General features: G+C 44.7%; 1 protein-coding gene and 1 long non-coding RNA gene across 5 annotated transcripts in view; one reads left to right on the top strand and one right to left on the bottom strand.

Moving 5' to 3' along the window:
- The window catches only part of LOC148684743 (uncharacterized), a 617,223-nt gene that overhangs the window by 412,850 nt on the left and 191,374 nt on the right, over positions 1-12,999 (top strand). The window lies entirely within an intron of this gene.
- CDH10 (cadherin 10) overlaps positions 1-12,999 on the bottom strand; it is a 129,394-nt gene that overhangs the window by 45,834 nt on the left and 70,561 nt on the right. The window lies entirely within an intron of this gene.

Raw genomic sequence — 12,999 nt, forward strand, 5'->3', positions numbered from 1 at the left:
TGAATTTTCCATAAGGCTCATGTTCGCCATCTAGTGTCACATTGTACTTAAAACACATTTAAAACATTTTATTTGCAGCTGCGTAGCTGAGTCCCTGGTGTTGAGATCCCACCCCTTAATCCTCTGGGACTGCCTTGTGGGCAGGGGAGGCTTGGTAATCCAGCAAGCTGACTGGAGTTTGGCTGTCTCAGTTGCATCCAAGCTACAGCCAGAAGGGTATGTTCTAAGGTTGCCACCTTTGTTCCGGGAAAATATAGGACAGAGCAGGGCAGGATGGTTGGGGGACACCCCCCCCCTTTATCTGGTGCTGAAGTGACCAAAGCAATCCATTGCAAGCTATTGTAGCCTAACAGGATGGCCTCTCTGGAATTTGTCGCACACGGATGTGTGTGGCGCGCGCACACACACACGTGATTTTGTAAAACTGTCTGTGCTCAGCTACCCAGAGTTTAAATGCATGACCTTTTGCACATCCTTTCAAAGAGATGCATTTGGAGAGGATCTCTAACTTGGCACAGATGGTAGATAGATAGATAGATAGATAGATAGATAGATAGATAGATAGATAGATAGATAGAGCATGAGCGAGGGAGAGAAGACCTAAAATTCAGGACAAAACTGTATCAATACAGGACATAGCATATTCATAGAATCGTAGTGGGAAGGGACCCTAAGGGTCATTGAAAAATGGGACAATCCTGTATTATATGGGATAAGCGGCAAGCCTAGATGCTTACACCAAACTTAAACAAAGAATAGCTGGTATGAGCACTGCTTGAGAGATGGACATCAAGAGATGTTTGATTTTGCCGTGTGGCCTCACACTACCAGAATAGTAAAGGGACGCAGGTGGCACTGTGGTCTAAGCCACTGAGCCTCTTAAGTTTTGCCGATCGGAAGGTCAGCAGTTTGAATCCCTGCAATGGGGTGAGCTCCCATTGCTCTGTCCCAGCTCCTGCCAACCTAGCAGTTTGAAAGCACATCGGTGTAAGAAGATAAATAGGTACTGCTGCGGCAGGAAGGCAAATGACATTTCCATGTGCTCTGGTTTCCGTCATGGTGTCCCGTTGTGCCAGAAGCGAATTTGTCATATTGGCCACATGATCCGGAAAGTTGTCTGCGAACAAACACCAGCTCCCTTGGCCTGAAAGCGAGATGAGCGCTGCACCTCATAGTTGCTTTTGACTGGACTTAACCGTCTAGGGGTCCTTTACCTTTAACTTTTTACTAGGGACATGGGTGGCACTGTGAGTTAAACCACTGAGCTTAAGACTTGCTAATCAGAAGGTCGGCGGTTTGAATCCCCGGCGATGGGGTGAGCTCCCGTTGCTCGGTCCCAGCTCCTGCCAACCTAGCAGTTCGAAAGCACATCAAAGTGCAAGTAGATAAATAGGTACCGCTACAGCGGGAAGGTAAACGGTGTTTCCATGTGCTGCTCTGGTTCACCAGAAGCGGCTTTGTCATGCTGGCCACATGGCCTGGAAGCTGTACACTGGCTGCCTCGGCCAATAACATGAGATGAGCACCACAACCCCAGAGTCGGTCACGACTGGACCTAATGATCAGGGGTCCATTTACCTAGGCAAGAGTAGGCAAGAGGTGTGTTGTCAGTGTATGGTGGAGCATGAGCATAATTGTGTGTGTGTGTGTGTGTGTGTGTGAGAGAGAGAGTGTGTGTGTGTGTGTGTGTGTGTGTGTGAGAGAGAGAGAGAGAGAGAGAGAGAGAGAGAGAGAGAGAGAGAGTTTAAAAAACAATCAGGTGGTGGCTAGCTTGACATATATATGGTTACAGAAACTCACTTTATTATTTTCTACATTTTTTTAAAAAAAAAGTATTACTTTTTCTGCAACAAGATAATGCCTACCCCCAAGTTAAATCAGTTTAGCACCAGGGCAGGAGAAGCAGCCTCCGTTTTATGTCTGTAGCCCTGATGGCACCATGATCAAAGCAAGTTTACAATGCAAAATGGCACATGCTCTGAGTATTTCTCTTCTTCCAAAATCAGGATTGGCAAAGTGGGTTCTTGTGTCAGGGACTGGGCAGTGGAGACAGCCTCCCCATCCTGACCCTTCCAGGGAGAAGGAAGAGGAAGACAGTATAGATTTACAACAGGGGGTTGAGGGAGGTAGCAGCTCAGAGGCAGATGAGGGGGAAATTGGGAAATTATGAGAGAGCCAGAGGGACACCCAGCTGACGTGTTGTCATTAGAAAGCATTCCAGACCCTCCATCTCCCAGAACCCAGTGTGCCTTAAAAGTAGGAGGGCAAAGACTTCAAAGACTTTGTCTTTGTGGCTTCTTCTTTGTGGAACAGGAATTCAATAATATGAAGCACCAATCATTCCTATGAGCTGGACCACAAAGCCATCTTCCTAGCCCCCTCACTTGTAACGCTTAGATCCTCACCGTACTCATCCAGATCTTATTCCTGGTTCCTTATCTTCTTCTGGGTTATTTTTTTTCCAAATACAGAGAAAAAGCTGCAACAGAGTGGATAAAGGAAATGTGGTTGTATGAATCAGTCCCAAAGTCAAACATAAAGTTGATTGTTTGATGGGTACAGGATTGTGAATGTATATTAATAGGCCTCAACTTGATGGGGTACAACCTGGAAACCAATCTAAAATTTTCCCCAATAGTAAAAGTTTATGTATCCCCCAAATAAAACTATTCACCACCTATTATGGAGATCCATCTTGACAGGGCTGAGATGCAGTGTGACTGTTAAATGTTTTTGGCTTTACCAAGATTTAAAGCATATCCTCTTTGTGACATCACACCTGACATCAGAATGGCACTTTTGCATTCAACCTGGACTATCTCCATGCCAACAGCAATGGCCAGTAAACTTCTGGGGCCAAGTAACCAATCAGCCTGACTACCCAGTTGTTTCTATCTAGACTATTGGATGTTTATTTTTTGCTCTCATAATCAAAGCCTGAAGAAGAGCTGTGTATAATCTGAAAACCTCCTTCTACTGTTAAAGAAAACTAATAGTCAGGTACTGGGCAGAGGAAGAATGGTGGAGACCACCTCCCCATCCAGACCCTTCCCAGGAGGAGGAAGAGGAAGGTAGTAAAGATTTACAACAGGAGTTTGAGGGAGGGAGCAGCTCAGAGGCAGATGAGGGGAAAAGTTGGGAAATCATGGGAGAGTCAGAACAACACCTGGGCTGACACGTCATTAGAAAGCATTCCAGACCCAGCATCTCCCAGAACCTGGTGAGCTTTAAAAGTAGGAGAGCAAAGAGCTCAAAGACAGGGGGAAAGTTAGCAGCACCCGTAGAGGAGATGATGAAAATGATGAATGAGGAAGGGGGTGTGGAGATTCACTCGGGACAATGGCATTATCCAAAAGGCTGAGTTCTCTCTGTAAAGTTTGAAATAAAAAAGGACGGTAAGAACCCTTTCCTTGTCTTTATACTATTCTGGGAAACCAGCCGGGGGGGGGGGGGGGCTGACAGCACCCTGACATCTTGTTTGTTTGTTTCGTGCTTAAGCATATCAGAAACGTCATCGTGAGGCGGCAGGTGATGGTTGGTGAGGGAGAAATTATCACTGTGTCTTGCATATGGCTGTGTCAAGAGGGCTCCCTCTGTTAGATTGTTAACTCCAGAAGTGGCTGATATGCTTGGGTGTGACTCCTGACCTAACGCTGGCCTTGGAGCAGCTAGCCTGGATGGGACAGGGGGATGCAGGGGCAGCGGCAAGGTTGGGGCTACAGGGACATACCAGCGGGCCATTTTGTCTCCACCGATGTGTCTGCACAGCCCTAACAATGTTGCCATTCTGCCGTGCTCCCAGACCTTTCCCGGCAAACTGCAGCAATTTCAGTTCTGTTAGGGGTTGGTAGGTAGTTCTGTGACTCTTTCCAGCCACCCCAGTCACTACTGACTATGTTCAGGGTGATAAAAATACTTAGGTGGAATCTAGACACATAAAAACCACTGAAAATGTTTTTTTAAAAAACAACAACAACAACAACACACATTTTGAAAAATATATTGAATTTGCCATAGCTCTCCATCGCCATCTAGTGTCACATCTGTATAATGCACTTTACAACACTCTTATTTGCGGCTGTATAGCTGAGTCCTTAGTTGCAGCAATGATGGTATAATCACACAGGCATACTGTATGCACCATACAGGTCATGGATTCCCTTTATATCTATGTTCAATTCATAGGTAGAAACATATTTGTTCCCATGTAGTGTATTAAATGGCCTTTAAGTTACCCAACAATCAGAAGCAGAACTCTCTCTCTCTCTCTCTCTCTCTCTCTCTCTCTCTCTCTCTCTCTCTCTCTCTCTCTCTCTCTCTGTGTGTGTGTGTCTAGATATTCTATTTCCTTGCCACACATTTGGTCGTTTTTTCTTTTCACTTCATAATTCTCCTCCCAGGACATATGCCCTCTCCATCTCTTCTATGACATCTCACTTTTAATGTGACTCAGCTTGGTGCCAACTTTCGCTCATTTGTAACGGAATCACTTATTCCAACTTTACACTGAAAGGCGTGTTAAAAGTAACTCTTTGGTGATGAAGAATTTTACACTGTATTTCAATCAGACACTTAAAGTCTCACCTTTAATAGACTGAATTCTCACTCATTTATGTTGCCATACTTTGAAGTTCCCTTTCATTCTAAGTTAAAGAGAGAGAGGGAAAAAAATAATCATGCTGGTGTGTGTGTGTGTTTGTGTGTAGGAACAGGCCTTGAAACCTATCAATAATTGTGAGCATCACAACACAGACAAAGCAATGCTTTCCAAAACTGATAATGGGGGTCAGCTTCCCACAATGAGACCCCTTACGAGCTGCCAAAGGATAAAATAAAATAAAATGTCCATAATTTGAAGCAAAAGCAATTAACACATATTGTATATTGTGGGGAAAATTCTTGAACATTTCATCATGGGGTTATCTGATCCCCACTTTTTTTAAAAAAAAAACTTACAATGACATTATTAAAATATCTGAAGCACAACTGTAACATTTACAACTTGTGATGCAGTACAGTACTATTTTTATCCTATCCTAATTTTCTTACCAAACTGCACCCTCCAATTGCCCTTGAAAGCATGCTAATCATTCATTTTTACTCATTTTTAATTACTCAGGACAGCAAGCTTTAGGACTGGACAATTAATCTTAAGGGTGTTTTCACACATTGTGCAGAGGCAGCTCCTATTTTATCACTGATATTTTAAAAAAGCAAGTTTCAGCCAATATTAGTTTCCAGGGTAGTGTGCCTCCAAGAGACAAACAACTGCATGTTTATGGTTCTGCACGTACATTTACAGAATCTTACATGTACACACACAAGCACAAAAACAGAATTAGAAGGTACAAGGTAAAAAGGTAAAAGGTAAAGGACCTCTGGACGGTTAAGTCCAGTCAAAGGCGAGTATGGGGTTTTGGAGCTCATCTCACTTTCAGGCCAAGGGAGCTGGCGTTTGTCCACAGAGAGCTTCCCGAGTCATGTGGCCAGCATGACTAAACTGCTTCTGGTGCAACGGAACGCCATGACGGAAACCAGAGCGCACGGAAACACCATTTACCTTCCCATCACCATTTACCTACTTGCACTGGTGTACTTTAAAACTGTTAGGTTGGCCGGAGCTGGGACAGAGCAACAGGAGCTCACTCCATCACGGGGATTCGAACAGCCGACCTTCCGATCGGCAAGCCCAAGAGGCTGAGTGGTTTAGACCACAGCGCCACCCACGTCCCTTTTTAGAAGGTACAGTATAAACAACTCCCATACACATTGAAAACATGTGTGGAAGCAGTCACAGGGCCATGGGGTGTAGTCCATACCCTCCAAGTGTCCCAATTTTCCAGGGAGAGTCCTGGAATTATGAAAGCCACCCTGGCTTCTGATTTGATCCCGGAATGTTCCTATTTCCCCTACCAGTGCTGTCGCTGATGAGCTTGGGGAAGAAGATGAGCTGGTGCTTGTCATGAGCAGCAACCATGGCAGATGCAAAGCAGCACCCTGTTACATCTCCATGGTCTCTTTGTGGCCACTGCTGCTGGCCTACTTCCTTGGGCATCTCATAGTGGCTGCTGGAGAGCAGGCGAGGAGGAGTAGAGGCTGCCACCACCGAGGTCCAGCCCCACATAATGGGTTGGCTCTGGGGAGCAGGCAGGGGGCAGGGCCACCCTGAGCACGAAAAAAGGGAGAGCGGAGCAAGGTGCGAGGAGTCTTGATTTATTTTTTAGAAAATGTTTTGCACGTCCGCATCTGTGTCTAATGTTGCCCCTTTCTAAAGTCCGCCCCCCCAAAAATTTTATTTTTATTAATTTTTGAAATTATTACAGGATACGAGCTGCAGCCATAAATAATTCACAGAATGCGCATCCAAACTCTGCCATTAAAATTCCGTTCTGGAGTTCTTCCTCGGCACATAGTTAAAATAAAGGTCTTTTCTCAAATTCAGCCTCTTTACCACATCTGTTCGGCAGCAGTTCATTCTCTCTCCTCCCCACTGCATTCCTCCAAAAGCAGTCCAGGAATAATTTTAAATAAAGTCCATTCATTTTTTTTTATTAAACATACTTTTTATTAATTTTACAGAATACAAAAAAAAAAAAGCGGTACATACATAAACACCTTTTCCACCTCCTTCCTACCCACCCACATGGGTCCTCCCCTGCCACAGAAGTATCCCATGTATGTGAACAGTCAGAGATGTTCCATTTTATGCTTGGATTTCTGTCCAAGTCCATTCAGCCTCAGTCAAGGGGGGAAGGAATAGTAAAACCTTGTTAAATACCTTGTTGAGCATAAATCAAAAACCTCCCCACTCTTTTCTGAAGTAACAGACAGTATAACACAGGCAGCCCCAAACTGCGGCCCTCCAGATGTTTTGGCCTACAACTCCCATGATCCCTAGCTAACAGGACCAGTGGCTGGGGAAGATGGGAATTGTAGTCCAAAACATCTGGAGGGCTGAAGTTTGGGGGTGCCTGGTATAACATAACAGCGGCTACACACATCTCTTTCATTTTACAGGGGAGGACAAGAAGAAAGGAGACCATTTAAAAACCATTAAAAAAGCCTTGCCCTCCCCCTTCCTTTCCCAGCTGTTTTAAGGATTCTCAAGCTTCAAAGAAAACATTCAGATACCATCAAAGGGTGAAGCCCATTCCTTTTGGTACCTAACTGATTGCAGCCCGTTAGCATATGTCAGTCGAGGAGCACCTCTTGATTACTGCCAATTGTCCAAATTATAGAGGAACCAACTACAAATCATGCTGGAGACGGAGGCTCGTGCATGATAGGGACACCCTCCCAGGTTGTACCTGTTCTGCCTTTCAGGTTGGCAGACACAGGCTTGATTGGCACAGTGAGCTGCCCAGACCCCACTGGGCAACGTTGCCATGATTTTTGCCTCATAAATTCTGTTTTTCCCTTGCCTGAACCTCCTCGCTACCCGCAGAGGGCAGTGAGGAGCTACCACCACTGACTGGTGATGTAGCCCGAAACCCTCTAAGGTTTCCGGTGTGTTTTTCTTTCTGTAAATCTAGCAAAGAATAAAATAAAATATAATTGGGGTTAAGGGGCTTTCTCCAGATGGTGGAGGGCATAGGTGCTGTGTCCGTTTGGTGTAGCAGTGGTGGCACTCACCCTCCTTCTGAAAGGAAATGCTCTGTGGGAAGGGGTTAAAAATGTGGGGTCAAGGAGGGTCAGTTAGGGGAGGGAGTGACAAAGGTCTCTATGCTAGTCCTGCTGCACTCACCTGCTGAAAGCCCCTTTGGTGTTTGTTGGAATGAGTTCTTGCTGGGTACAGATGCATGTGCACAAAGCATCTAAGTCAGGGGTCAGCAAACTTTTTCAGCAGGGGGCCGGTCCACTGTCCCTCAGACCTTATGGGGGGCCGGACTATATTTTGAAAAAAAATATGAACAAATTCCTATGCCCCACAAATAATCCAGAGATGCATTTTAAATAAAAGGACACATTCTACTCATGTAAAAACACCAGGCAGGCCCCACAAATAACCAAGAGATGCATTTTACATAAAAGGACACATCTACTCATGTAAAAACATGCTGATTCCCAGACCATCCGTGGGCTGGATTTAGAAGGCGACTGGGCCGCATCCGGCCCCCCGGGGCCTTAGTTTGGGGACTCCTGATCTAAATTATCAAAAAGGTGAAAAGATCCCTGCAAGAATGTTATTTGCCCCAAAGTAGAAAGATGAAGAGGTCTCAACAAAGGAAGATTGGATAATGAAACTAATGGAGTATGCAGAAATGGCGAAACGTACTGGAAGAATAAGAAATCAAGACAAAAAACTTTTCAGAAGGGAATGGAAGTGGCTTATTAACTATTTACAAATAAACTGTAAACAGATTAAGACGTTTGCTGGATTATTGTAAACACCTGCAGTTGGTGTTTTTTTTTTTAAAAAAAATGAGATATATATTAGAGTAGATGAAAAAAATAAGATAAGAAGATTTGGAGTACGCAGGAAAGGACGGAAATAAATGTAGGGAACCGTGAAAAGAGGCAGATGGGAGTCGAAAGTTAAAAAGTTTAAATTTGGCAAAATAATTGTTGTAATGTATATAAATGAAAATTATAGATAACATTTTTAAAAATGGGGAGGAAGGTGAACAGATCCCATGGTTTCAGCTAGGTGGACAAGAAGCAGTGATTTTGGAGATAAATTTATTTCCCCTTTCCCTCTGTTTGCAGGAGGTGGGAATTCTTTAAATTCTGTAATGCTTACTCATTGTAAATTGTATTTCCAATTCACACCAATGCATACACCGCTCTCCCTAAATTCACTGACCCTTTCTCTCCCAGATTCTCCTCATTATGCTTCTGCTTTTATAGAGGGCAAGAAAAGATCTGAGAGTCCTTTGGATGCTCATTCATTTCCTGTCTTCTCCTTTATTACTAGATTATTCCCCGCTCCCGCCTCAATAATAAGGCAATGAAAATTCTGCAAACAATTCCTAATGTAGACATTTACAACAGGGGGGGGGGACCCAATCATCGCCTGGCTGGGTAATATTACTTCTAGGCAGCATATATTTTAATTGAAGAAAACATGTTCTTGCAATCCTCAGGAGCCTTCCCTTCGTCACATCTTACAATTTTCCTTGCACCTTCACTATTTAATATCCATCATTACCCATTTAGTCATTCATGCCGGGCAAAAATTATACCTTGTTTGGTTTTAGAAACAACATTTTCTGTCTACTCCCACACTCTGGCTAGTATTGAAATATTTTCCCTAATTGTGTGTATATTACGGTATATCCACAACTAGTTCTTTATGTGTTTGTATGAAATGAGAAAACCACAGGATGATTTGCCTAGCTACCAGCGGGAAACATTTATACTATAATCAAATAAATTATAAATCACTCGTTATTTTGGTCATGGCTTCAAATCAGTTACTCTTACTTCCAGGTAAGTGGGTAATGAGACAGAGGGAGACGTTTGCTTGTTTACTGCTCAGCCTCATTGAGCAGACCTCTCATTTTGTCAAATGTTGCCCTGCTGACATTCAACATCATCGTTTATTATCTCTTTCTCACTTTAGCACTCATTAAATGGGCAAGACTGGAATCTATTTGCTTATACAAAACATCACTAGCAGAAGACACCAAAGCAGTGAATTCCCAGTCGCTGAATCAGGCCAATTCCCATGATTTATACCAGGTTACAGAATTCACTCTGCTAATAACAAAGCCAGTTAGAACTGGATATGGAACAACTGATTGGTTCAAAATTGGGAAAGGATACGACAAGGTTGTATATTGTCTCCCTGCTTATTTAACTTATATGCAGAATTCATCATGCGAAAGGCTGGACTAGATGAATCCCAAGCCGGAATTAAGATTGCCGGAAGAAATATCAACAACCTCAGATATGCAGATGACACAACCTTGATGGCAGAAAGTGAGGAGGAATTAAAGAACCTTTTAATGAGGGTGAAAGAGGAGAGCGCAAAATATGGTCTGAAGCTCAACATCAAAAAAACCAAGATCAAGGCCACTGGTCCCATCGCCTCCTGGCAGATAGAAGGGGAAGAAATGGAGGCAGTGAGAGATTTTACTTTCTTGGGCTCCTTGATCACTGCAGATGGTGACAGCAGTCACGAAATTAAAAGACGCCTGCTTCTTGGGAGAAAAGCAATGACAAACCTAGACAGCATCTTAAAAAGCAGAGACATCACCTTGCCGACAAAGGTCCGTATAGTTAAAGCTATGGTTTTCCCAGTAGTGATGTATGGAAGTGAGAGCTGGACCATAAAGAAGGCTGATCGCCGAAGAATTGATGCTTTTGAATTATGGTGCTGGAGGAGACTCTTGAGAGTCCCATGGACTGCTAGAAGATCAAACCTATCAATTCTTAAGGAAATCAGCCCTGAGTGCTCCCTGGAAGGACAGATCGTGAAGCTGAGGCTCCAATACTTTGGCCACCTCATGAGAAGAGAAGAATCCTTGGAAAAGACTCTGATGTTGGGAAAGATTGAGGGCACTAGGAGAAGGGGACGACAGAGGACGAGATGGTTGGACAGTGTTCTCGAAGCTACGAACATGAGTTTGACCAAACTACGGGAGGCAGTGCAAGACAGGAGTGCCTGGCGTGCTATGGTCCATGGGGTCACGAAGAGTTGGACACGACTAAACGACTAAACAACAACAACAGAATTCACTGGGCACTGAAATTCTTCCATTGCTTGTGAAAATGCAATTTTTTTGTTGCACGTCACCCCAAACTCTGAGTGGGGTTAGATTCCAGGGGTTCCATGCACTTATCTAGAGTTTGGTTTCCTTGGAATGAGGGGCAATTGAAACTTTGGTGTCTTTGTGATACAGTCGTACCTTGGATCGCAAACACCTTGCGAGTCGAATGTTTTGACTCCTTAACACTGCAAACCCAGGAGTGTTCTGATTTGCAAATGTTCTTTGGAACCTGAATGTCCAACGTGGCTTCTGATTGGCTGCAGAAGCTGCGCCTTGGTTTCCGATTGTTTTGGAATTCGAACAGACTTCCGGAACAGATTCCATTTGACTTCCAAGGTACCACTGTATAGCCTGAGCCTATGATGGATGAACATCACCCCCAGCATTAACACAGCGGACACGGAGCAATGGATTCAAACTACAAGAAAGGAGATTCCACCTAAACATTAGGAAGAACTTCCTGACAGTAAGAGCTGTTCGACAGTGGAATTTGCTGCCAAGGAGTGTGGTGGAGTCTCCTTCTTTGGAGGTCTTTAAGCGGAGGCTTAACAGCCATCTGTCAGGAATGCTTTGATGGTGTTTCCAGCTTGGCAGGGGGTTGGACTGGATGGCCCTTGTGGTCTCTGCCAACTCTATGATTCTATTCTATTCTATTCTACTGCCAGAAGATCTTGCTTCTCTCATAGCTACAGCCTTGGATTCCAACAGAAATCAGGCATGTCTCTACCTCTCAGCTGCCCAGCCTATAGTCTGCTTCTAGCATCTAGAGTCTAGCTCACATGCCTCAGCGCTGGCTTTGTCTTTCTGACTATGAAACAATTGAGGGAGGTAAGCTGTTAGTGTACTGGTGCAGAAATGAAAGTGTGCTTGTTTTTTACTATCTGTTTCAGTGCCTTGCTCATTCTTTTCTTTGTTTCTCTTTAACCCCCCCCCCCCCGAACAATTCCTAAGAAACTGGCATCATCTCTTACTGGAGTATAAACCTGAATTGCTCAATGGGTGTTTCTGCTCCTCCCTCTATTTTGGCTCAGGCACAGCTCACCCAGAGGTCCTCCTCCAGGAAACACAAACCCCACTTCTAACGCCAATGTTGCATGCTACCCAGATCTCTGAACTGCACAAGATCCCAGGGGTCCCAGGTGCTTACCCAGGGTTCAGATTCCTTGGAATGAGGGACAGCAGATACTGCGGTGCCTTTATGATATATGGCTTATTTACACATATGTACAACCTGAACCTACAATGGAGGGGCTTACAGCATTAACATTCCCCAAAGGCATTATTTCTTCCATAGCCATAGCCTTTAATCCCAGCAGAAATCAGATGTGGCTCTGTGTCTCAGCAGCCTGCAGCCAGTGGCATCGCAACAGGGTGGGGTGGGGGCTGGGGGTGGAAAGGCGGTGCACTCCTGGTGCCACGTCTGTAGTTTGCTGCCGGCGCCACTCGAGTGTCATACAGACAGTGGTGGGATCCCGCCATCGCCACTACAGCCGCATGTAGAGGATCCCGGCACTATCTGTACGGCGCTGGAGTGGTGGCGCCAGCAAACTGCTATGTACAGCACATGTGCAGTATCGCTACGTACGGTGCATTCATTGTATGTTGCGACACTCGACATGCATGCTATGTAGCGATGCCCCACCCCAGGTGTCACAATGCCTTCATTTGCCCCTGCCTACAGTCTGCTTCTAGTTCACACACCTCAATTCTGGCTTTTGTCTTTCTAACTACCAGACAGTTGTGGGAGTGGGACTGACCTATTTGAGCTCTGGCACAGAGCCATCTCCTTTCTTACCTTGATGACTCATACTTACGGGCCATTACCAAAAATCTTATCTGACTATTCCAACAATTGGATCCTTGTTTGCTCCAGGGATGAGAAGGAACTCAGGCATATCACAGAATCAGAGAGTTGGAAGAGACCACAAGGGCCATCCAGTCCAACCCCCTGCCAAGCAGGAAACACCATCAAAGCATTCCTGACATACGGCCGTCAAGCCTCCGCTTAAAGACCTCCAAAGAAGAAGACTCCACCACACTCCTTGGCAGCAAATTCCGCTGTTAAACAGCTCTCACTGTCAGGAAGTTCTTCCTAATGTTTAGGTGTTTAGCCTCCCTCCCCCCAACCCCCCCCAACATACTTCACAGCAATATACCCGTGTTTTATTCAATTGATTTTAGTCCTCAATTTCAGCAGAATTGTGTCCTAAGTTTCCCCCCTCTCTCCTACACATGTACTTTCATGCTCCGAAGAACAATCTTTATTGTTTCTGGTATCTAATAGAAA

This window comes from Zootoca vivipara, chromosome 8, assembly GCF_965207765.1.
Source record: "Zootoca vivipara chromosome 8, rZooViv2.hap1.1, whole genome shotgun sequence".
Lineage (NCBI taxonomy): Eukaryota > Metazoa > Chordata > Lepidosauria > Squamata > Lacertidae > Zootoca > Zootoca vivipara.